Source organism: Urocitellus parryii, chromosome 5 (assembly GCF_045843805.1).
Source record: "Urocitellus parryii isolate mUroPar1 chromosome 5, mUroPar1.hap1, whole genome shotgun sequence".
NCBI classification, from domain to species: Eukaryota; Metazoa; Chordata; class Mammalia; order Rodentia; family Sciuridae; genus Urocitellus; species Urocitellus parryii.
Genome location: NC_135535.1, coordinates 173267716 through 173294555, shown reverse-complemented (window position 1 = coordinate 173294555; position 26840 = coordinate 173267716). Strand labels below are relative to the sequence as shown.

The following is a 26840-nucleotide window of genomic DNA, read 5'->3' as shown; positions in this document are numbered from 1 at the left end:
ATAGTGCTAAAAAACAGTAAAGGTTAAAATGGGCATAAGTAGACAATTTAGTGGATTCCACGTTAATGGTCAAAGCTTGGTTCAATAAACAGCAGAATTTGTGTGAGCTTGTCAGAAATGCAGATCTTCGGGTTATACACCTTAGACCCCACGGAATCTGAACTTGTTTTGTATAAAACATCCAGGTGATTCATTGATTCATTGGCTATCTTGACAAATAGATGTACAAATCGATCTAAGGTACAGAATTTACTGGTATATGCAAAAGCTCTATGACTACTAACAAAGCATGGGCTGGAATTCAAACCCAAAACTATGGAAAAGCTTAAAAAAAAAAAAGATTAACTCTAGATGATGGGATCAGGAGAACCTTCATGAAGGTGCTGATACCTAAGTTCACACTTGAATAATGGGCAGATTCCACCATACAAGGATGTGAGGGAGGCATTCCAGATTGGGAAATCAGGGGGTGGGAAAGAAGCATAAAAATGGAAAAGCATGATCAAGATTAAAAACAGAATGAGATATAAGTAAGACTGAAAAACAGCATACTAATTTTATGTTTAATTTATCTTTTCAATCATGATTTTCTTTTCTTTTATTTAAAGAGAGAGAATTTTTAATATTTTTTAGTTTTTGGTGGACACAACATCTTTATTTTATTTTTATGTGGTGCTGAGGATCGAACCCAGCGCCCCGTGCATGCCAGGCAAGCGCGTTACCGCTTGAGCCACATCCCCAACCCATCAACCATGATTTTCTTAAAAGAACAGAGGGTTTAAAAAAAAAAAAAAGTGAAGACTCTCAAGTGCTAGAGTAAAAAAAAAAACTCCAACTTTATTCAATAGACAATGAAAAAAAAATCATTGCAATTTTTGAGCAAAGAAGTAAGCTCACTATGGTTCAGGAAGATCACTGTAGAAGTACTACACACGTGAGAGGAGTGGAGCAGAGAATCTTAAGTATAATTACAATAGTTCAAGAAAGAAGTAACTCAGTCTGCCTGAGAGGAAATGGGAATGGAGAAAACAATTATAGAGGTAGAGCTAACAGGATTTAAAAACTTCTAGAGCTGAAAGGAAGTAGAGATAAAGATGTCATGAGAGGTTGCCTGATTTAGGTTGTTGGAGAGATTATAAACCATTAGGAGGAACAGGTGAAAGAAACTTTTGAAAACACATAAGCAGCTCTAAATCAGGCTGTAACAATGATCAAATGTGGCTTTACTATTCTAAATCAATATATACAATACAAATACAATAGAACAGTGTTAAAATAAAGGGATGTGTATATTACGAGCTGGGGAACTAGAATGGATAGCAAAGAAAGTAGAAGAAAAATTAATATGCTAAATTCAAAAATTATTAAATATATAACAAAAACAGAACCTATAAAACCAAATAAATGCCATTACTACATATCTCTAGAAAAGTTTTATCATATGAAAATAAAGACACAAACAATATTAAGTATAAGAAGGTATATCAATAATTATTAATACTCAATTATAAAAAATATTAGCTAATACTTAAAAAGCTCCAACTATGTACTAAGAACTATTCTATATATTTTACATATGTTAATTCATTTAATCCTCATACTCAATTTATGAGGCAGATATTCTCAATATGCATAATTTTTCTCCCCTGTGGTACTGAGGATTGAACCCAGAGGCACTCTACCATGGAGCTATACACCCCCTAGCCCTTTATATTTTTTGTAAGATTAAAAAGGATCTAAATTGCCCAGTCTGGCCTAGAACTTGTGATCCTCCTGCCTCAGCCTCTTGAGTTGTTGGGATTAAAGGTGTGTGCCACCACACCCAGTCTTATTATGCATAAACTTTAGTTTTTTGATATTCCGGATCTAACACAGGGACACTTTATCACTGAACTACATCCAAATTCCTTTTTATTTTGAGACAGAGTCTTACTAAGTTGTTTTGGGCCTCACACAATTGCTGGGACTAGCCTTGATCCTGCAATTCTCCTGCCACAGCCTCTTGAGCTGCTGGGATTACAGGCATGCACCACTGTACTGGGCTCATTATGAATAATTTTAAAATCTGAAAATCAAGAACCCAGTGCATGATTTTCTAGAAATGTATTAAATACCAAAAGTAACTTAAAAGGGTGCAGAATCATAAAAAATAATCTAACTATAAATCAGCAGTCAGTGAGATGAAAATAAGATAGAAGAGAAAGTAGTGAGTAAAGAAACAGGACAGAAGATAGTGAAGAAGGACTTATGATTTGGTATATATTGTTTAAAAGTTATATGATAGTTTATTAATGTTCACATCTTCTAAAAATTAAAAACTGTTTCTGAGATACCTAGATTGGAAATTACCTTACACATAGTTAAACTATAAAATGGTAGCACAGAAAGAAATTGTTAGGCAATAGTATAAAGTTATAAGTTGAATGCCACTATAGAATACGAAAAGATGTTGCTGTGGTTTGGATGAAGGTGGCACTACTGAGAGGTGGTAAAACTTTAAGGAGGGTCTTCTGGGAGATTCTCAGATCTATGAGGGCATGCTCTAGAAAGAGACTGTGGAACTTAAGTCTCTTTCTCTTTGCTTCCTGGCTCATGAGGTGAGCAGTTAGCCACACCAAGCATTCCTTCTCAGAGATCCAACTGGAGCAACCTCATCTTGAACTGGGACCTCCAGAACTGTAAACCAAAATAAACCTTTTCTCTGTTTAAGTCAACCATCTCATGTATTTTATGATAATAATGGGAAGATGGCTAACACATATACTGCTGGAAATCTTGGGACACGCTCTTCCTGATGTATTATATCACAAACATTGAATCTAAAAGCATCCAAACTGGAGAGGAATCAAATAAGTATATCAGAAGCATATTCGCCAAACTTGAAAAAAAAAACTATAATGGTATCTTTAAAATTTTAAAGTTATAAGAATGCAGTCCGAATGGAAAAGCACAATAATTAAAGAGGTGAGATGATGTTTCTGAGACTGTGAGTTCCATGTTTCTCCACAGGAGTGAGTGTGCAGGTAAATCAAGAGAAACCAATATAGTAAAGACATACTCATCTTTCTATACGACCAGGGATACACTGCTTAGCTGCATTCAGGCCCTTAAAAGGTTCATCTCAGCAGACCTAAAGGCAACCCTCACAGACTACACTGCTAAAGAACCTTGCATGTAGGAGTGCCTGGAAACACTCAGAATCTGTCCTAGAGCTTCAAGAAATGGATATTTGTTGGCTCCTTTGTTGTCAGTACACAGGAGAAAGAACCCTTCCTTCCAATATCTACTGGAAAAGAGATATCTGTAGTCAGAACTAAGTAAGTGCAAAGGTAGCCCAAAAATCCTAGGAATGGGCATAAAACTCACAGAACTCCTTTAAAGGGAACTCAGTAACCAGCAGGAAGTGTAAGCTTAAGACTAGAACTACCTAGGCAGAACTAACACAAGACATTAGGTGACTCAGAAGTTGCTTGTTTTGACTAGGACCAAGAGGAGGAAAGGCTCTCAGCAAATTAAACTGAGCAAACTACCCAAATGTTCAGGCCAAACAGATTCAAAGGCACTAGAGGTACAGTATGGGTTGCTATGTGGGCTTTCTGGCCAGTTCCTATGGGAGAGTTGCAGAACAACCTCTAGATTTTCTGAAGCAAAGATAGCCCTTTTATAACACTGTTGGAAAAGCAGCTCTTGACATGACGATGGGCCTCATAAAGAACCCAAATAAAAAAAGAAAACATTATAAAGATTTTGTGACTGGAGAGCAGGGGTTGTGGCTCAGAGTAGAGAGCTCACCTCACACATGCGAGACCCTGGGTTCGATCCTCAGCACCACATAAAAAATAAGTAAGTGAAATAGAGGTATTGTGTCCAACTACAACTAAAAAATAAATATTAAAAAAAAAAAGATTTTGTGACTGGAGCTACCATCATGAGCCACCAAGTTAAAAGGCCAGGTTTAGCAGTAATCACTGTATAGTGGACACAGTATACTTGGAATAAGGCCTAGGCAGGTCCACAGGACACTAATAAACTCCAAGAGATGGCTCAGAACTTCATATTACCTATTTCTACAACACCGATGTCTCTAATTTATGCTCATACCAATAACTTTATAGTAAGTGCCCAGTAAGCAATAATGGGGAAAAAAGTCTGGGACCTAGTTAACAGATACAAGCCAAAAAGAAGACAGCTACTGTTCAACAGTCTACTCACAAGGCTCTGAAAGACATTACAGAGACAGTGAGTACTGTAAAGGGAGAAGAAACCAAAGAAGAAAATACATAGGTTCCTGGGCAGTAGAGAATGGTCTGACTGATTGGGAGAATACGAAAATAAGAAACAAGACCTTAGAGAAAATCCATGTTGAATGGCCCTGTAGGAGTCAGCCCAAGATGCCACCACCACAAAGCACCAGTCACAGTAGAGGCATTTAACTATAGGCAACCACAGATAGATGACTCATCATCAATGCTATCAGCCAGTCAGTTTCTGTCTTGGTCACCTTAATACTAGAGCATGGGTCCATGAATGCAGCAGTCATACTAACAGAGGGAGGAAGGTTTTACCTAGACTCAACATCACAGGCTCCTTTTTATGAAGGCTGACGTAATTACTGCTTCTGTTGAGTGTTAACTAACATATTCTCAGTGCAGAAAAAACTCTTAATCCAGATGTGTATTTGCCTTCCCTGCCCAGAGTACATCCTATTGCCAGCACCTCCATCTGAAGTGAAGGCATACGGAGTATCTCATGGTTTGAGTATCAATTATAAGCCTCTGGATCAGCTGCAGTAGTGGAAATTATAGCTTATTCCAGTAACCTTCTTGTTTTGGATATTTCTTAAGTGATTATAACAAACCACCACTTCAAAGGTAGATGATAAGGTAGATTTAATGTGGCAAAGGTAGTCTGAGGGATAAACAGTGGAGATTCTAGCAGATACTTGTTGGTATTCTTCAACACATCCTCTCCACCTCCATTTTGTCACTGCAGCTCTGGTGGGCAATTTTACACTGTCCAACAAGAGACACCATCCAGTGTCACATCCTCTCCACCTCCATTTTGTCAGTGCCGCTCTGGTGGGCAGTTCTACACTGTGCAACAAGAGACACCATCCAGATTATAAAGCATGGCTCACTTTACTCCTCAGACTTCTACAAACCTAAAGAGTACTGTGCAGTCTAGAGGTACAGCGACAGAAATGCCAGTGCTAGAACTCTAAAAGAACCCTTAATGAACAACACATAACATTCGAGGTATAACACAGTCTTTTGGTAGGGCAAGACTATAAGGTACATTCAGAGGGTTCTCAGAGGACTGAGATCCAGTTTCCTATAGTGGTAACTAACTCATAACACACAATATATACATTTACCATCTTCTCTGTCCATTTTTCCTTTTCTCCCATTTCCTCTTTTTGTTTCATTTCTCAAATAAACTACCCATTTTAAGTCCTTTTCTCTAGCTAAGTAGTAGTAAAGTCAGGATTCAAACTGAAGCAAGCTGGCTCTATTGCCTTGCTTTTGAACAGAGTAGAGTGACTCTTTAAAATGGTAAAAACGTGGTTCTGTACGTTATGGGATACTAATGTCAGAAGCAATGAATAAATGTACATACAGTAATATACAGAGTTTTTTTATTATTAAAACTTTTTAAGGGTTTGGGGGTTTTGACTCGGTTGTAGAGCGCTTACCTGACATGTGTGAGACACAAATTAGAGTGCTGTCCAACAGCATAAAGAGAGGAAAACAGAAGTAAGGGTCAAGAACAAAAGAGGGGCTGGGCTGAAGCTCAGTGGTAGAGTGCTTGCCTCACATATATGAGGCACTGGGTTCAATCCTCAGCACCACATAAAAATTAAAGATATAGTGTCCATCTACAACTAAAAAAATATATAAATAAATAAATAAAACAGAAACAAAGGAGAAGCCCAGCCTGATGGCACATGTTTATAATCCCATTGGCTTGGGAGGCTGAGATAGAAGGTTCACAAGTTCAAAGCTGGCTTTAGCAATTTAGCAAGGCCCTGTCTCAAAAGAAAAAGAAAAAAGGGTTGGGGAAGTGGCTCAGTGGTTGAGCACCCCTGGGTTCAATCTTTGGAACAAAAAAAAAAAGGGGGGGGGATTAAAATGAATCATCTGAGGGGCTTTATGGAGAACAAAGTAAGTTAGTTACATACATGTACTGCAGGTAAGATTAACTCAAGTTTCTGAACCATAGCTCAAAACAGAGAAAGAGCAAAGTACTGTTACTTTTACTGTTTGTGAGTAGTGAGTAGGTGGTTATCAAAACAGACATGTGCCTATTAAAATCTTTTTCTTCCGCTAGTACTTTTTTCTTCCTCTAGTACTAGTGAGCAACATCCTCATCCTTTTTTTATTCTGAGAGTCTCACCAAGTTGCTTAGGGTCTCACTAAGTTGCTAAGGCTGGTTTTAAACTTGCAATCCTCCTGCTTCAATCTCTCAAATTGCTGGGATTATAGGCATGTACCACCACACCCAACACAAAATCTTTAAAAATTCACCTGTATAAAACTAAAACCTGGCCAGGCACAGTGGCACACGCTTATAATTCCAGCGGCTCAGGAGACTAAGTCAGGAGAATCATGAGTTTAAAGCCAGCCTCAGAACTTAGCAAGTCCCTAAGCAACACAGTGAGACCCCATCTCTAAATAAAATACAAGGGGGGAGGGGAGGAGCTACAACAGTACATTCAGCATGCTTTGGGAAACAGTATTGTGACTACTAAGATAAGAATGCTAGCGTGTGTAAAAAAGTGGATGTGTAACCAATGTGATTCTGCAATCTGTATACGGGGTAAAAATGGGAGTTCATAACCCACTTGAATCAAATGTATGAAATATGATATGTCAAGAACTATGTAATGTTTTGAACAACCAATAATAAAAATTAAAAAAAAATAAGAATGCTAGAGTGGATTGATTAATAGGTTAGTACAAATAGGAAAGCCCCGCAATATTTCCAGTATAATGTCATATAAGGCCCTAAACCTGGATGGTGATTAGAAATTTGAAAATAGATGATAAAAATATTCATGAAGACCCAGAATAGCAAAAACAATACTAAGCAGGAAGTGTGAATCAGGCGGTATAGCGATACCAGACTTCAAACTATACTACAGAGCAATAGTAACAAAAACAGCATGGTACTGGTACCAAAACAGGCGGGTGGACCAATGGTACAGAATAGAGGACACAGTAACCAATCCACAAAACTACAACTATCTTATTTTTGATAAAGGGGCTAAAAGCATGCAATGGAGGAAGGATAGCATCTTCAACAAATGGTGCTGGGAAAACTGGAAATCCATTTGCACCAAAATGAATCTGAATCCCTATCTCTCGCCGTGCACAAAAGTTAACTCAAAATGGATCAAGGAGCTTGATATTAAATCAGAGACACGGCATCTGATAGAAGAAAAAGTTGGTTATGATCTACACGCTGTGGGATCGGGCTCCAAATTCCTCAATAGGACACCCATAGCGCTAGAGTTAACAAATAGAATCAACAAATGGGACTTACTCAAACTAAAAAAGTTTTTTCTCAGCAAAAGAAACAATAAGAGAGATAAATAGGGAGCCTACATCCTGGGAACAAATCTTTACTCCACACACTTCAGATAGAGCCCTAATAACCAGAATATACAAAGAACTCAAAAAATTAGACAATAAGATAACAAATAACCCAATCAATAAATGGGCCAAGGACCTGAACAGACACTTCTCAGAGGAGGACATACAATCAATCAACAAGTACATGAAAAAATGCTCACCATCGCTAGCAGTCAGAGAAATGCAAATCAAAACTACCCTAAGATACCATCTTACTCCAGTAAGACTGGCAGCCATTAGGAAGTCAAACAACAATAAGTGCTGGAGAGGATGCGGGGAAAAGGGCACTCTTGTTCATTGCTGGTGGGACTGCAAATTGGTGCAGCCAATTTGGAAAGCAGTATGGAGATTTCTCGGAAAGCTGGGAATGGAACCACCATTTGACCCAGCTATTCCCCTTCTCGGTCTATTCCCTAAAGCCCTAACAAGAGCATGCTACAGGGACACTGCTACATCGATGTTCATAGCAGCTCAATTCACGATAGCAAGACTGTGGAACCAGCCTAGATGCCCTTCAATAGATGAATGGATAAAAAAAATGTGGCATTTATACACTATGGAGTATTACTCTGCATTAAAAAATGACAAAATCATAGAATTTGGAGGGAAATGGATGGCATTAGAGCAGATTATGCTAAGTGAAGCTAGTCAATCTTTAAAAAACAAATACCAAATGACTCCTTTGATATAAGGGGTGTAAACAAGGACAGGGTAGGGACGAAGAGCTTGAGAAGAATATTTACAGTAAACAGGGATGAGAGGTGGGAGGGAAAGGGAGTGAGAAGGGAAATTGCATGGAAATGGAAGGCGATCCTCAGGGTTATACAAAATGTCATATAAGAGGTAAGGAGGGGTAAGTCAAGAGAATACAAATGGAAGACATGATTTACAGTAGAAGGGGTAGAGAGAGAAAAGGGGAGGGGAGGGGAGGGGAGGGGAGGGGAGGGGAGGGGAGGAGGGATAGTAGACAATAGGACAGACAGCAGAATACATCAGACACTAGAAAGGCAATATGTCAATCAATGGAAGGGTAACTGATGTGATACAGCAATTTGTATACGGGGTAAAAGCGGGAGTTCATAATCCACTTGAATCAAACTGTGTAATATGATGTATTAAGAACTATGTAATGTTATGAACGACCAATAAAAAAAAAAAAGAAAACTGAAAAATAAATAAATAAATAAATAAATAAAATATGAAAAAAGAAAAAAAATATTCATGATATGCTATAGAGATAAACTAACAGGAGTTGATCTCTGACAAGGTATAAGATGCAAAACATGAGGAATCAGATATAACACTAAAACTTTTCTTGGGTGACAAAGAGATCATTAACAGAAGGGGAAACATTTGAGGCCAGGCTGGCCTTGAAACTGAGATCCTCCTGCCTCAGCCTTTAAAGTGGCTGGAATTACAAGTATGCTCCATCACATCCACCTATAAAAGAATCTCAAAGCAATGAGCTAATTCCTCCAAATATTGTCTTAGAATGATTTCTTTCCTATTTCTGGCATTACTACAGTTTCTACTTCTTTAAATTAAATTTTACTTCCAAAGATCTATTATTCTAAGATATTTAAAATCTTAACTGAAAAATGTGTTAAAACTTCAAATTAATGTAAACATTCATTTTTAATATAGTTTTCCACTCTGAACCATGCTTTCCAGTCTTTAAGGGAAGAAATAAAATCCTGAAGGAAGAAATAATGCTTACTTTCTATAATTAGTTAAGAAAGTGGTATTGTTAAGAAATATTTTCACTCCTGAAGAAGTTCGATATTTACAAGAGAAGAAAAATACATAAGAATTACATATGAACTCATAAAGAAGGTGATTCAAGAAACCAAAGTAGCTAACACAAAGTTGTGGTGTTACCAATAAAATAAAGAAGCTCAAATAAAGTTGCAGTGGTGACACGGAAGGACTATTTTCAATTGTTAAGAAAGAAAAATTTTCATATTACTCTATTATTTTCTTTAAAATCTTTTCCTTACCTTGGAGATGTGGCTATAAAACTGTACTTCCAATTCTCTCCAAATAGCTTTGACCTATGCTTCCATCTCATGAATTCCAAGACAGTATTAAGCTGATGCATATTTTCATAAATCTGGGGGGGAAAAGAACTTAAACTTAAGATAGAAAGAACTTTTATTTGTCAGAATTTTCTAACACATGTTAAAGCAATACTAAAAATATTTCATGTGTAAAATAACACATTTTCAATGTAAAGACAATGAAAAGTTCCAGTTGTTTAGAAACCCATCACTTTTATTATTTTCCCAACCTCTGAATAATGAAGCATATAAAGTTAGTTTTGTGGGAAAAAAAGATATCACCTATAAAATTTCCATGTTATAGTTTTGAGAAACAAAAATTTCATCATTAAAAAAAAAATAATAACTTTCCTAGCCTTGTGTTTGAATACACGACCAGAGTAACTCTGCATCATATACAACCACAGAATAGGATCCAAAATAGAATAAGTTATATTTTATGAATGTATAATTTTCCAAACTACCTTCTACTGACATGTATTACTAAAAAGAAAAAAAAGTTTTAAAAATACAGGGGCTGGAGTTATGGCTCAGTGGTAGAGCACTCGCCTAGTATGTGTGAGACCCTGGGTTCGATCCTCAGCACCACATATAAATAAAGGTATTATGTGCAACTACAACTAAAAAATACATAAATGTTTAACAAAATACATTTGGTTGCATGCCTGTAATCCCAGTGACTCAGGAGGCTGGGATAGGAGGATCTTGAGTTCAAAGCCAGCCTCAGCAACTTAGAAAGGTCCTAAGCAACTCAGTGAGACCCTGTCTCTAAATAAAATACAAAAAAAGGCTGCGGATGTGGCACAGTAGTTGAGTGCCCCCAGGATTCCATCCCTGGTACCAAAAATAATAATAATAAGGGCTAGCTAAATAGCATTAAAATAAACAGTAAAATAAATATCAATTCAATAAGTATTACAATAAAAAAATCATATTCTTACATGGGCAAAAACATATTTGATCAACTAGCTAGTATTTCCTTTGCCCCTTTTTATCAAGTTTCATTAACCCATTTTAATTTCATTCTAACTTCTACCTAGAATAGTAGGATTTATGAGTGTGAAGAATTAGTTGCATTGGTGAGATTGGACCCATGTTAATAGTGTCATTAGGATCCTACCGTTCCAAGGAATAAACATTCTAAAAGATGGAAAACATTAGAAATTTTACTTTACTTAAAGATGTGTGGTATTTTACTTGTAGATTTTTTAAAAATAATTTTACTGAATGTATCTTTTAATTGAAACTTCAAATAGTAAAGTATTCTGTTGCATATTTTAAAAGCTATGTAAACATTACCTACATCCCACTGCAAGGTTAAAGGCCTTTGTCTTCAAGACCATTTAGAAGTATCATTTATGTTGCACTGAGGTTTAGTAGTCTTAGCAATAATGACTAAATTCATGTAAACGAGGGCAACATGAAACGGTCTGGCATATCAGATAGCAGTCTTTGTTAAAGACAAGACTCTTTACTCAGCAAGCAGGCAGCCATAGGACTATGCTAAATCTTTCATGGTCCAAGTAAAGTCAGCCTGACCCTGAAAGCAATTAGTAATGCTTTGTCTGCATTTAGGAGCCTTTAACAGTCTTCTGGTGTACTAGTTACTAGTTACCTACAACTTAACCAGGTCTCTAACTTTTTTTTGGAGTACTCATATGACTTTAAAACTCTCAGATTGTCACTAAGAAAAATGCACGATGGCAGGATTGGAGACTTCATGGTTTTATTTTTTTGAGACATTTATAATCTTTAAGAATTTCCCTCACACTAGTTAAAAAATAAAGGCATTATGTTTCCACTTTATAAACAGCATAAAAATTTTCCTCCAAAGCCATTTTTCCCAACTACAACTACACCATTCCTCCCTAAGGTTGTGTACAGAAAGAGAGAGGAAGTAATCACTATATTAAACAAAGCTCAGATTAATCCATTTGCATAAAACCAAAGACAGCCAACAGAGATGGCCTGATTCTAATTTTATCAGATACTTCCAATGGAGCAAATGATAAATAATATGTAAACCACTTACCAATCATTGTTTATTACAACACTAATCATTACAATATTGTTTCCTTGAGTTACAAAACAATGTAATAGCTTTAGGCTAAATCTAAAGTTTATTTTTAATAAAAAAGGAAAAAGAAAGAAAATTGACCCTAAGACTCACTAAGGAAAATCAAGTAAGGTTTGACTTCATTATTCAGAGCTAACCAGAACAAGTCAGAGGAAAGATATACTTCACAGTACAGGTCTGCAAATAATTTCTTACATATTACAAATTGTATGAATACAGTAAAGATTAGGACCTTTGCAATATAGTGCCATTTCTGTAAGCACAAATCTATAAATATGCACACATATAGAAAGGAACAAGATTTACATAGGCAAAATGTTCCAAACAACTTCAACCACTTAACTTACAAGGCAACTTACAGCAGTCTGAGCATTGTAAACTTATATCCAACAATCACAGGTATGCCAGTCAAAACCAAACACCAAATAAGTATTTTTTTAGTTGTAGTTGGACATTCATTTATTTATTTTTATGTGGTGCTGAGGATTGAACCCAGTGCCTTGCACATGCTAGACAAGCTCTCTACTGCTAAGCCACAGCCCCAGATGCCCCAAACTAAAGATGCCTTTTCTCATAATAAGTGTTTTTATGCTAAAGATTTTATGTTTAAAATTTTCAAACATGTTAACTGTAGAAAGCACATTAAAGAGAAGGTAATTCTTTTACAAATATCAGTTTCTCAGTGACTTGAAATAAATGAAAATCAAACCTAAGTATACTCTAATGTTTTATAACAAAGAGCTAACATTAAAATTTACTCAAGTTAATTATTTGCAAAAAAAGCAGACAATTCCCACATTTTATTTTTATTCCCACATTTTCCTTTACAAAATACATGTTCCTGCTATCAAGATGTACACATTCCTCTTGGTTGTTTTTTGGGAGCATCTTTTGTTTTGTTTTGGTACTGGGGACTGAATTGAGGCACTTTACCATTGAGCTACCTACCCAGCCCTTTGTATTCTGAAACAAAGCTCTCACTAAGTTGCTGAGGCTGACCTTGATGTTGTGATCCTCTTGCCTCAACCTCCCAAATTGTGGAAATTACAGGTGTGTGTTACCACGCCTGACTTTCTTCTTGGTTTTCAAAATTATTAAAATGTTTAAATCTTAAGCCACCAAGATACTTTTGGATCACTAGGGGTTGCAGGTACAGCTAGCTCAGTGGTAGAACATTTGCTCAGTGTGAAGCTCTGGGGTTCAATACCTAACACCACACATACCCACACCATACAGAACCCAGAACCCAGAACCCATCAAGGACTCACATTATGGGAATTATAATTATCTTCAACTCTGGGGTGTCAGAATATCACCATTAATTCCTGTATTAAGGACAATGTACTTAATAGAAAAGAATACAGCATAAGTATGATTTTGATAAATATAATCAATCAAAACTGAAGCTTAGGATTACTTTTTGAGTTTGTAATAGTTATCAAAACGTAGTGGAATTTTTAGCATTCAGAATAAGTGATTAGATTGAACATTTTTCCTTTCTACCACTCCCAATTCCCTCATCTCTAACTTCATTTCTTCTCTCTTTCAACATCCATAAAAAGCACCTCATCTGGGTTGGGGTTGTGGCTCAAAAGCCGAGTGCTCACTTACATGCATGGGACACTGAGCTCAGTCCTCAGCACCACATAAAAATAAATAAAGGTATTGTGTCCAACTACAACTAAAAAATAGTATGTCTACTGTACAAACACTGCTTACTATATTAACACTACAGCTGCACTCAAATAACCATTTTTTTAAAAAATCAGAACCAAATCACAAAATCATCTTTATTTTAGAAACATTTCAGTTGGGATCTTAAGCAAAAGACAGTACTATTAAAATCTTTAGCATGTTAACTAGAACACTCAAACATTATGCAGTAGAAAACATAACATGGTTTTTGCTTTAAGTAACTCAAATGAACAATATAATTTAGTTTTAGCATTCATTCATTTGAACCCAAATAACACAGATACGGAAGATCAACTCACGAACAAGTTGTGTTCTAAATGTTCCAAAAGTTAATTTTTATCAATTGAATGTAAGCTTGATTTTGAAACTAAAGATGCCTTTTCTCATAAATCCAAAGATAAAATAATGGCATTAAACATGCCTACATATACATACATACAGACACATACATACAGACAGACACATACACACATACATATATTGATATAAAATGCAAATGAACTTTAGGGCATAATTCTTCTGTTGAAGTTATTTCCATATCAAACAATGCTTCTTATAGTTTCATTTCTGTATCCTAAAATCTAGCACAGTTAAATGACATAGAATAAGATTTCAGCAAATATTAGCTGATTTGAAGTACCTAATATTAATGACTCAATAAGAAACTAAGTTATTTAGAAAATCTAACCTATCTGAAATACAAAAGAGAACAAAAGGCAAGAGGGAAAAGTTTCTTCAGAAGAGATATCAGGGAAAGATTCTTGGGCTAGAATACTCTGGTCTAAGCCAACTGTGGTAATTTCCATTCTTTTTGCCAATGGATTATTCTGGCTAGTAAGACAAAGAGAGTTCACTTGCTAAGGAGTTTATGGGGAAGGTTTTCCTGGATGAAGCAAAGAGCCAGATGAGCTGGGTGTGGTTTTTTATGCCAATAATCCCAGTGACTTGGGAGGCTAAGGAAGGAGGATCACAAATTTAGGCCAGCTTGAGCAATTTAGTAAGAAGCCCCTCTCTCAAAACCAAACAAAAAACATTGGAATGTAGCTTAAAGTAGAATGCTCCTGGTTCTAATCCCCAGTACTGAACCACCACCACCACCAAAAACAAAAGCCAGATGAAAACACACATACACACATCCTTTTTTTTGCATACAATTCTGGGTAGAAATGTGTCAGCCAAACTGTGGCATTCATCATAAGAACATTGGAGAACAGACTGTGTAAGAGGACACACTCAAACAGAATGAGTATGGCAGCAGCACTAAATGATAGAAGGAATCTGGATCGTTGGTGATATTATGCCTCGCTTGAATACCTAGAACGGTTTTAATTTGGATCTTTTTGTATTAGATTAAATCTTCTTTTCGATTAAGCCAATTTCAATTGCTCATAGTAACCAAAAACATACAGGGATTCAGGAACAGACATGCCATTTACTTCTATGAATTCAGTTGTTACATATATAATAACTCCCCTAAATTTCTGATTTCAGCTCAGATTCATCTTTTGAATATATTTCCAAACTACTAAAAAACTCAAATATTTATTCCAGTGGAACATCAAAAAAACAGGATCAATATAAAAGCCATGGTATACAATACAAAAAACATTCACACACTCTTTTGGCTAATGGCAGCACTATCTACCCAACTGTCAAAGTTTGAAATCTTGGGATCACTAAATTCCACCTCCCTCTGCCACACTGATTATATTTAGCCAATTACTAAATGCTTCCCATTCTAATGCTAATAGATCTTTAGAATCCATCTTCCCCCAACTCTAATTACATCCTCTAGTACAGGCTCATATTTTTCATGGAGCCCACCTTCATTCTTACCTCCATTGAGTATACCTGCTATTTTCAAAATACACCTGTGCTTCATTAAAAAATGATTAGGACTAGGGTTGTGGCTCAGTGGTAGAGCGCTCACCTAGCATGCGTTGAGGCACTGGGTTCAATCCTCAGCACCACATAAAAATGAAATAAAGATATTGTGTCCACCTACAACAAAAAATAAATATTAAAAAAAAATAATGATCATATGGCTGGGGTTGTGGCTCAGTGGTACAGCGCTCACCTAGTACATGTGGGGCCCTGGGTTAGATCCCTCAGCACCACATATAAATAAATAAAATAAAGGTATTGTGTTCACCTACAACTAAAAACATATTTTAAAAATAATGATCATAATTCATTATGGAGATGCAAAGTAAAAGCATAACAAGATACTACCAGTCAACAGAATGTCTATATAATTAAAGAGACAATTAATACCAAGCTTCAGGACAAAAAGAAACTGAGACCCTCATACATTGCTGACAATAATGTAAAATAATACAGTGACTTTGGGGAACATTTTGCCAATTTCCTGAAGTTAAATAAAACAAAAACTTACCATATGATCCAAAATTTTCTCTATGGGAACCTACTCAAGAAAAGTGAAAAATGTGTCCACATAAAGACTTAGCTACAAATGTTCATAGCAGCATTATTCATAATAACCCAAAACTGGAAACAATACAAATATTCATCACCTACTAAACAGATAAACAGTGTGGTATAACCACAGAAAGGAATAACACAGGGGAATAAAAAGGAATGAAATACTGATACATATAACAAAATGAATAACTTCAAAAACAATAATTTTGGTCTGGTGGTCCCGCCCCACTGTAATCCAAGCAGCTGAGGCAGGAAGATTCCAAGTTCAAAGCCAGCCTCAGCGACTTAGTAAAGCCCTATCTAAAAATAAAAAGTGAAAGAAGCCAGATGAAAAGCCACATATTGTACAAATCAATGTACATAAAATCTTTAGAAAGGGTAAATTTAGACATAAGAAGCAAAGCAACGGTTGCATGGAGCAAGAGGTAGAATCAGGTAACTGAGAAAGACAATGGAAGGAATCTGAAATATTTACAACACAATTCTAACCATTTAATAAAAATAAAAGTGCACTTAAATTTTTTTTTCCCCAATGATTTCCAGTATGTACAAATTGAAGTCCCTGTCCCCCCCACACACCCAGTACTGGGGATCAAACCCCAGGGCCTCATGCTTGCTAAGCAAGCACTTTACCACTGAGCTACACCCCCAGCCTAAAGTACAAATTCTTTAGAAGGACATTTATAGACTAATCAGTCTGCTATAATCTGCTTTCAGTCTACTTAACTTGCCTTGTCTTCTATAATTCATGCCCAAAAGCCTCCTGCTGGCCATATTAAACTATTTGCTACTTCCTGAAGAGGCCAGGCTATGTAATGCTTTTACTTTTCTTCACACTCGGAATTCAAAAGTCAAAATGTACTTATCTTTATCTTCTTCTGCCAAGTGAACTTCCATTTTTCCTCACAAAGACCCATTTCAAATATCTCCTGTTAAATTCTCTCTACTCCCTTATGTAGTTATTTGTTCCACAGAATTCTAGTAAGTAAGAAACAGTATGCTTACATGAAATGCAATCATTTTATATGTATCTTCTTTATAAGAAAATCCCTATACAACAGTAATAGCATAAGTGAATGATAAATGACAATGAAGTCCAAAAGTATGTAAAATGAGCTTTGCACCAAAGATACTATTTAAGAATCTTTATTGCCACATAAGAAAAATCAGGAAGTCACCCATTGTCACCTGTTTATCAGTATAAGATCAATAGCCACAATAAACACTAAACGCTAAACGTTTAACAAAAAGAATGAGATATATTATGTATATTCTGATGGATATGGAAAGATATTCCAAGTACCTTAAGTTGTTTTTTTTTAAAATAAAATCATAAAATAAGTCATCCTTCATTGTTTAAAAAAGGAAAAAAGGGCTGGAGTTGTGGCTCAATGGTAGAGCACTTGCCTAGTACCTCTGAGGCACTGGGTTCGATCCTCAGCACCACATTAAAAAAAATAAACAAAATAAAGCTTCAAAAAAAAGGAAACAAAACTATATATATATATATATATATATATATATATATGAGTATGAGTATATCTGTGCATGTGTGCATCACACATGAGGAAGGTGGCTAATATATATGCAGAACTTAACAGTAAAAAGAAAACTTCAACTAGAATATAGGCAAGAAACTATGAAGACACATTTCACTGAAGAGCATATATGAATGGCAAAAAGCACATGGAAAGAGATGGTCAAGGTCACTACTCATCAGGAAATGCAAATTAAGCCTAAGCTGAGATCATAACTACACACCCACTGGGACAGCTAAAATAAATAGTGACAATACAAACTATTGGCAAGAAAGTAAAAGAAAAGGATTTCTCGTACAACTGAGCACATAAAGTGACACAGCCACTTTGGAAAACAGTTCGGCAGTTTCTTTAAAAAGCTAAATATACAGTAACATGTAACCCACCAATTGCACTCCTAGACACTCACAAATTCTCCTACACCTGATGTTTCCTCTTAACAGTTTTCCATCCACTAAGCCCCAACATGCTCACTGAATCTAAGTTCCCAATTGCCTATGCTGTAGTTAGAGTTGAGTGCAACCATTCTCTCTCCTACTGCACAACTGTTGCAATAGTCCCTGAACCTCCTTACAGCAACGATAATGAATGAAGTCTTCCTTCACCGAAATTTACCAAGTGTCAAAGGCTGAACTTGCACTCAACTCCAAATATTCAGCAGTTCATTTTGCCTCACTGGCTTGCTTTCTTTCTTTCTCTTGCTCTCATTATAAAAACACACACTTTTCTGTTCAGAGACATTTTCAGGTACGCTGTAAATAGTTAAACCCTGAACATTTCAGCAGGTGTATCCTAAGAACAAGGTTGTATCCCACAATTTGCTAACTGTATTTCATGATTAACATTATAAGTTAAAATTTTTAAAATAAATTTTATGTAGATGATGTATACTTTCTGTTACATTACAATGAAGTAAAAATTGTTTTCATTTTTTATTCATTTTATAATAGCTTAATATCTGCTTTGAGGTGTGAGGTACTGCTGTTAATGATTTGTGACACAGTGTTCTTAAATTTCAATATAGAATTTTGTGGTACTTTAATTTTTTTAAATCATGCTATGTTCTGAAAATATAAAAAGTGGTAGAACAGACATCTGTCTACCTCATATCCAGATTTTTAAAATATTACCATGGAACATGTAAAATCCATTCTACATATAAAAGTATATAAAATATAGATGTACATTTGAAATAAGGGTAATAAAAATGAATAATTCTGTCCCAACGTTCTATGTAAGAAATGTATTGGCAGCTTTAACCCCCTCCATATATCAAGACAATTACTTCTTCCCACCAAAGATAACTACCATTCTAAATTTGGCATTATTCCCTTAATTTCTTACATTTTTTTAATATTTATTTATTTATTAGTTATTGGCGGACACAACATCCTTGTTTGTATGTGGTGCTGGAGGATCGAACCCGGGCCGCACGCATACCAGGCGAGCGCGCTACCGCTTGAGCCACATCCCCAGCCCAATTTCTTACATTTTTTTAATATTTATTTTTTAGTTGTAGTTGAACACAATACCTTTATTCTATTTATTTATTTTTATGTGGTGCTGAGGTTCAAACTCAGGGCCTCACACTTGCTAGGCGAGCGCTCTACCGCTGAGCTACAACCCCAGCCCTTCCTTACATTTTACCACAATGGTATTTTCCCTTTAATATACATTTTAAAATTGTTCCTACCTTGGAGCTTTATATGAATAATTATACTATATACATGTATTCTTCTTTGACTTGTTTTTTCATTCAACATTATAATTTTGAGATTGTATTAAAGTTTCACTGTTAAACATGGCGAAAAACACAGGAATGTTTTCTATCAATTTTTAAGTATTTAAAGTAAAATTTTTGGAAAATGAATACTTTATCATATCCAAATTATAATTTTATACAGGATTTTTTTTGTGTGTGTGTGTGTGTGTGTGTGCGCGCGTGCGAGCCTATTAGGGATTGAACCCAGAAGTGCTCTGCCATTGAGTTATATCCCAGCCTCAACCCACCCCCTTTTATTCTTTTTTTTTAAATTTGAGACAGGGCCTCTAAGTTGCTGAGGATACCCTTGAACTTGCAATCCTTCTGTCTGAGCCTCCCAAACTGCTGGGATTACAGGGATGAACCAACTTGCCTGCCTATAGATTGTTTAATAAACAAGTCTAGAAGGAAGTCCCACAGAGCTTTCCTTGATCAGGAAATTTTAAATTTTTTTTCTGGAAATCATGAATTATAAGTTAAATGAAAAATTAAATTGCACTTAAAAGGTCACAGACTGTGTGCTTCAGCAACAGAGCAGTGTAAGCAATCTAAGGGCAAGAACTTCTTGGCAATGCAATTATACTACATATAACTTATAAAGAATAGATTTACTTTCTATTGATAAATACTCTGAGATGCTGTTTTCAATATATTTTCAGAGCTGGGCAGGGTAGTACACACCAGCTACTCAGGAGGATTATAAATCTGATTATAAATCTGCCATTATAACTCAACGGCAGAACACTTCTGGGTTCAATCCCTAATAGCACACACACACACACATATAAAACCCTGTATAAAATTATAAATTGGATATGATAAAGTATTCATTTTCCAAAATTTTTATTTTAAATACTTATAAATTGATAGAAAAGTTGAACGGATAGTAAACATTCCCATGTCTTTCACCATGTTTAACAGTTCATCTGCTAACTTTAATAAAATCTCAACCAGTCCCTGTCTCAAAAATAAAATAAAAAGGTCTGGAGATACAGTTCATTGGCACAACACTTGCCTTAGCATGTCTTGTGAGGCCCTGGGTTCAATTCCCAGCACCACCAACACTTAAAAAAAAAAAAAAAAAAAAAAAAAAGCTTTGATTGCCAGTAATAAAGGTAGAATAAATTCCTTTACATAAATATATTTTCCTAAAAATCTAATTACATTTCATGAAAATGGATAAACATCTATCAGCTATCTTAAGAATGTACTGGTGATGTTAGACCTTAATTCAACTAATTTGTCATAATATTTGACTTAATTAATATTTACTAAAAACTTAAAATTACCTTCATTAAAAATCCAACTGTCATCTTTCCTAATGTACACATCAATAAAACCAAACTAATGACATTATAAAAATTACAGAAAACTAAATCAGTTGAAAAATCTATCACTTGTACAAGAATATGCAAACTAATCATTTCTAATAGGAGACAAACATTCTAGAGATACTTCCTTCAAAGACCAGGTGAGGGACAGTGTTGCTACAAGTCCGTAGGTGGGTAAACAGTTGGGGAAGAAAGTGCTAGCTAGGAAGCATTCATTTACGTTCTCATCTCTATATGATGAGAGGGAGGTAGTTAATTACTATCCTGTACTGGTTTTAAATCAGTGAGTCACATGCCTAAGGGAGGGGTCTATACACAGGATGAGCATCAACTAGGGCAATCAAGGAAAATTTCAAAAGGAAGCAACAGGTCTGAAAGAGTTTCAGACAATCAGGCGCTGGAGTCTAGCTCAGTAGTAGAGCACTTGCCTCGTACCTTTGAGACACTGGGTTCAATCCTCAGCTACCACATAAAAACAAATAAGTAAAATAAAATTACTGCGTCCATCTACAACTAAAAAAAAAAAAACAGAGTTTCAGACAATCAGATGCAGTATAATGCACATAATGCATATAACCCAACAGCCTAAGGACTACCCACCTTCTTACAAACACATACCACATACCTCTGGAACTAAGTCTGGGAGTTTGAATTTCAGAGAGCAACTATTATTGACAGGAATGAGACTGAAAGAAAAATATTTACACACACACACACACACACACACACACACACACACACACACCCTACCTACCTACCTACCTTACTTGCTCATACTTCCTGGGGTACTGTAATTAATTTTAAAACATTTAAGATATAGTTTCCTGTCTCAAGCAACATTTAATTAACATGTCAAGTCAAAAATACACTAAAATGGAAATAATGGTGCCAAATTATAATACAAATGCTGTCACACTACTACACATGACAATTATGTGACTCCACAGGTGGAAAGATCACTGCAGCTGAGTCCAGAGAAGTAATTTAAGGTGGCCTTCCAAGGACTGGCAGGATTTGACAGCATTAAAGGAAGGAATAGTTCAGGTTTAAATAAACATTCCAAGAGACCCAAGAAGTGCTAGCCCTGGCCCCACCCAGAGTCCTCATTTTAGGCTGATAGAGCAGAACCATCAAGGTGTGATCTGATTTGGATGGAAAACAAAACCACCCTGAGGTCCATGATCAGAGCAGACATCACCACTCAGTTTAGTTCTTCCAAGCAAGCACTAAAGACCTCACAGTCCTTTTCAATATAGATCCTCTAGCAGCCAAGATATTAAGATGCCTAAAAACCCATGAACTGTTTTTTTAGGAAGGAGACAGTAATGATAAAAGCACAGGGATAAGAGCACGGGCTCTGTACCCAGACTGAGAGCTAGAATCCTGTTTAGAATCCTTCTACTACTTACCTGTTGTAAATCCTTTGACCAAGTTGTTTAACCTCCTCTAATTCCCATTAAATGGGAATAACAACTAAACATATCTGAAATATGAGGATCAAAGAAGTTAATAAAGGTTTAACATTTAGAATAGAGCCAGGCAAACAGCAAACACTTTCTAAGAGTAAACTACTAATACTGTTATCAGAAAACATTCAGAAACACTGACAGAAACACCACTCAGGATTTAATAACAACATCCACTAGCACCAAACACTTGCTAGATGATTTAAAAACAAAAGTATGATACCAATAATACCTTTATTGAGCTCCATTTATTGAATACTATGTGTCAATTATGTGCTAAATTTTATATATTTATTATCTTGTTTAACCCTTAAAATACACCTATGAGGCAAGCACCACTACTAATTCCATACTACAGATAAGAAAACAGGCTCAGGATGGTTAAGTAACCCACCCAAAGTCACACAGATATTAAGGAAGACCTGGGATTCCAACCTATCAGTAAGACTCCAGATACTGAACTTTTAATCCAAATGTCATACTTTCTCTTCCCAAATCCTGTACAAACTATCTACAATATAAAAAATTGAAAATAGAAAATACCATTTAAAAATAAAAAAGTTATAAAGGAGTGATAGTGAAAGGGTATAGGGTTTCATTTGGAGGTGACGAAATGTTCCAATATTGATTGTACTGATGGTTGTACCTATCTACAGATATACCAAAACCCCCTGAAGTGTGTCCTTTAAATGGGTGAATCATGTCATGCAAATTATCTCAGTAAAGCTGTCTTTAAAAATCCAACCCCCCCCAAAAAAATAGTAAATCAGACTACAAAGTAATTAAAAATCTTATCCACATACAACCTGGCATCCAAATAAAGTAGGAGATTCAAATTCATTTAGGATAAAATATGAGAAATTTCAAAACAGAAAGACTCAGAACCTATTTCTACATATCTTTGTGCACATCTTTACAGGCTCTAATTCTCTTTCTTTCTGAAGCCAAACCTAAATGAAATGCAGATCAAGAAATATTTGTGGTTGCTGGGCGCAGTGGTGTACATCTGTCATCCCAGAAGCTCGGGAGGCTAAGACAGGAGGATCTCGAATTCAAAGCCAGCCTCAGCAACCTAGTAAGGTGCTAAGCAACTCAGTGAAACCCTGTCTCTAAATAAAATACAAAACAGGGCTAGGGATGTGGCTCAGAGTTGAGAGAGAGGGAGGGAGGGAGGGAGGAAGGAAGGAAGGAGAAAGAGAGAGAGAGAGAGAGTGAGAGGGAGAGAAAGGAAAGAAAGGAAAGAAAGGAAAGGAAGGAAGGAAGGAAGGAAGGAAGGAAGGAAGGAAGGAAGGAAGGAAGGAAGGAAGGAAGGAAAGAAAGAAAGAAAGAAAGAAAGAAAGAAAGAAAGAAAGAAAGAAAGAAAGAAAGGAAAGAAAGAAAGGAAAGGAAAGGAAAGGAAAGGAAAGGAAAGGAAAGGAAAGGAAAGGAAGGAAGGAAGGAAGGAAGGAAGGAAGGAAGGAAGGAAGGAAGGAAGAAAGAAAGAAAGAAAGAAAGAAAGAAAGAAAGAAAGAAAGAAAGAAAGAAGTATTTGTGGCTAATTATAATGTCACTGATCCCTTTATAACTAAGTACAATATTTTGGCAAAAGCAGAAAAATTATACATTCATCATAGTGTTGCTCACTTTAAGCAAGAGAAGCAGCATAAAAGGCATGAAGGTTTCTTGAAAAATGTAAGGAAGCTAATGGTCTCTTGTACAGTCCCATGAGGTTAAATGAGCATAACCTCTCTAGAGGGTAATTTAGCAAGATGTATCATATACTCACTAGTCCAATAATTTTACTAATAAAAATCTACACTTTGGGCTTAGGTTGCAGCTCAGCGGTGGAGCGCTCACCTAGCACGTGCAGGCCCTGGGTTCGATCCTCAGCACCACATAAAAATAAATAAAGATATTGAGTCTAACTACAATTAAAAAATATTTTTTAAAAATCTACACTTAAGGGGCTGGGGATGGGGCTCAGCAGTAATGCACTTGCCTGGCATGTGTGAAGCACTGGGTTTGATTTTCAGCACTGCATATAAGTAAATAAAATAAAGGTCTATCAACAACTAAAACAATGTTGAAAAAACCTACACTTAAAAAATAATGATGTGCACCCACTACCTGGATGGTCTCACAACCTTATTAACGACAACAAAAACATGCAAAAAGAAGTAATTTAAATAAATTATAGTACAGTCACATAATACTGTAACAACAGCTAGTAGTTATTAATTGTCAAGAATCATTTTTAATATATTTTCTTATTTGCCACATAAAGGAATCCTAGGAGTTAGATAAAAATGTTTTCTTTGTTTTCAAGACCAAGACATTAAAATCCATGGTAGTAACTGGTCCCATGTCACACAGGTAGGGAGTAATTGAAGCTAATATGTTAAAGCGGACAATCTCAACACTACCAATTTATGTGGTTACTGTTATACTGCAGAAGAATGAGTGATTGGAAATATATTCACAATGTATTAAAACAGAAAAAGATCAGATAACAAAAAAATAAGCAAAGTATGATTTTTTAACTTAATGCATTAAAGAGAGAGATATGCAAATTATATACTCCTAAGTTTAATAATGAATATTTGGGGCATTACAGTTGAAAATTTTCTTTTTATACTTCATTGTATTTTTCAAATTTTCTATTACAAGGTAAATTTTTTTTAAAGTGAGGTTTTTAAAAAATTAAGCGAGTAAAAGGTAATAATGCAAAAGAGGTAAAAATAAAAGCCATGGAGAACTAGGACCCCACAATTTAAAAACAAGTGATGCAAAAAATGGCAATGGCAAGAAAGAAGCAAATAACAAGTAACTGGAGCTATAAAGGTATACATGACCATTTTGAGAAGTCTGGAGGTGAAAAGGAAAATGGTATATAGCCTCAAGGCAGTAATAGAGAAGGGAAGGTTTTGCTAATTTATACTGTTTTTTATTTGTTCTAATTAGTCATACATGACAGTAGACTGCATTTTGACACATTATACATAAATGGAGTATAACTTTACAATTTGTCTGGTTTTATGTGATGTAGAGTTACACAAGTCATATAATTATACACGCACATAGGGTAATAATGTCCAATTCATTCTACCATCATTTCTACCCTCATAGCCCCTTCCCTCCCTTTACTACCTTCTGTTTAGTCCAAAACACCACTATTCTGCCCACCCCTCATTGTGAATTAGCATCCGAATATCAGAGAAAACATTCAGCCTTTGGTTCTTTGGGATTGGCTTATTTCACTTAGCATGATATTCTCCAATTCCATCTATTTAGTGGCAAATGCCATAATTTCATTCTTCTTTAAGGCTAAGTAATATTCCATTGTGTTATATACTAGAGTTTCTTTATCCATTCATCTGTTGAAGGGCACCGCCATTGGTTCCATAGCTTAGCTACTGTGAATTGAGCAGCTATAAACATTGATGTGGCTGTGTCACTGTAGTATGCCAATTTTAAGTCCTTTGAGTATAAACTGAGGAGTAGGATAACTGGGTAAAATGGTGGTTCCATTCCAGGTTTTCTGAGGAATCTTCATACTGTTTTCCAGAGTGACTGCACCAATTTGTAGTCCTACCAGCAATGTATGAGTGTGCCTTTTTCCCCACATCCTCACCAACATTTATTGTTGCTTATATTCTTGATGATTGTCTGGAGTGAGATGAAATCTCAGTGTAGTTTTGATCTGCATTTCTCTAATTGCTAGAGATATACTAAATTTAAAGAAAATTTCACCAGGTTTGCCAACAAACTGAAAATAGCCAAGGAAGGATAGAGGGGCAATGAAAAGAAAGTCTCACGAGACAAGAATCTAGCCTTAGAAAAAAGGAGTAAACGTGTTAAAAAAGAAGAAAAGGGCTCAAAAAGATATTTGGGATTAGGGGTGTGGTTCAGTGGCAGAATGCTTGTCTACCATGCACAGAGTCCTGGAGGTTTGATTTCCAGCAGCACAAAAAGAAAAGAGATCTTTGAAGTGGATGAACAAGAAGAAACTGAACATCTTAATTTAAGAAGTAGAAAGTGAAGTCATCTTCCAAAATCAAAGGGGTGGAGAAGAGGTGCAGGGTGAGAAGCAGAGAGGAGTAGGAACAGTGCTGGACAGCAACTGGAGAAATCATCTGCCTATACATCACATGATCAACTTTCCTCTGAACAATTTATATACAAACATAAGTGGCTAAGGCTGATCTCAAACTTGTGATCCTCCTGCATCAGCCTCTCAAATTGCTGGGATTACAGGTATGTAGTGGAGGAAGCTGGAGAAATCATTTCTTCTCCATAGCCAGCATGCACATAACCTGCACTACTCAGAAACCCAGAGAATCCCCGGTATGTCTGGAGTTGTTACCCTACTGGTGATCTCAACAATCACTGTAATAATGTAAGAAGGTAATATATATTGCCATTATTTTTAGGAGGTAAGATGAGTGGTCAAGGAAGCCACACAGTTCAAGCATACATGTCTACTTTGGTGGAAAGAAGGCAGTTTTCCAGGAAAACTCAGATTTGCAAAGATCTTAACTTTTTTAAAAAATTGAAAAGTTGGGCTGAGATTGTGGCTCGGCAGTGGAGTGCTTGACTCGCATGGGCGACCCTCCAGGTTCGATCCTCAGCACCACATAAATAAAGGCATTGTGTTGTGTCCACCTACACCTAGAAAATAAATATTTTTTTAAAAATTGAAGTTTCTCAATATAAGCAAACTGTCACAAAACATGGTATTCTTAATATATAAGAAATCTTTAAAGATACAAGTGTTCCTTCCTCTTCTTTGGAAAGTTTAAGGAAGACCTGTGTTAGTTCTTTAAATGTTTAATAGAATTCACAGTGAAGCCATTAGGTCCAGG

At 35.9% G+C, this 26840-nt stretch overlaps 1 protein-coding gene across 5 annotated transcripts in view; it reads right to left on the bottom strand.

Moving 5' to 3' along the window:
* Bmpr1a (bone morphogenetic protein receptor type 1A) overlaps positions 1-26840 on the bottom strand; it is a 131125-nt gene that overhangs the window by 58417 nt on the left and 45868 nt on the right. For 4 of the 5 annotated variants that reach the window (XM_026397023.2, XM_026397021.2, XM_026397020.2 and 1 more), the window contains one exon: positions 9629-9741. The exons of the other annotated variant lie outside the window; for it this stretch is intronic. The gene's annotated coding sequence lies outside the window, so the exon portion shown is untranslated. The remainder of the gene's footprint in view (positions 1-9628; positions 9742-26840) is intronic. 5 annotated transcript variants of the gene reach the window in all.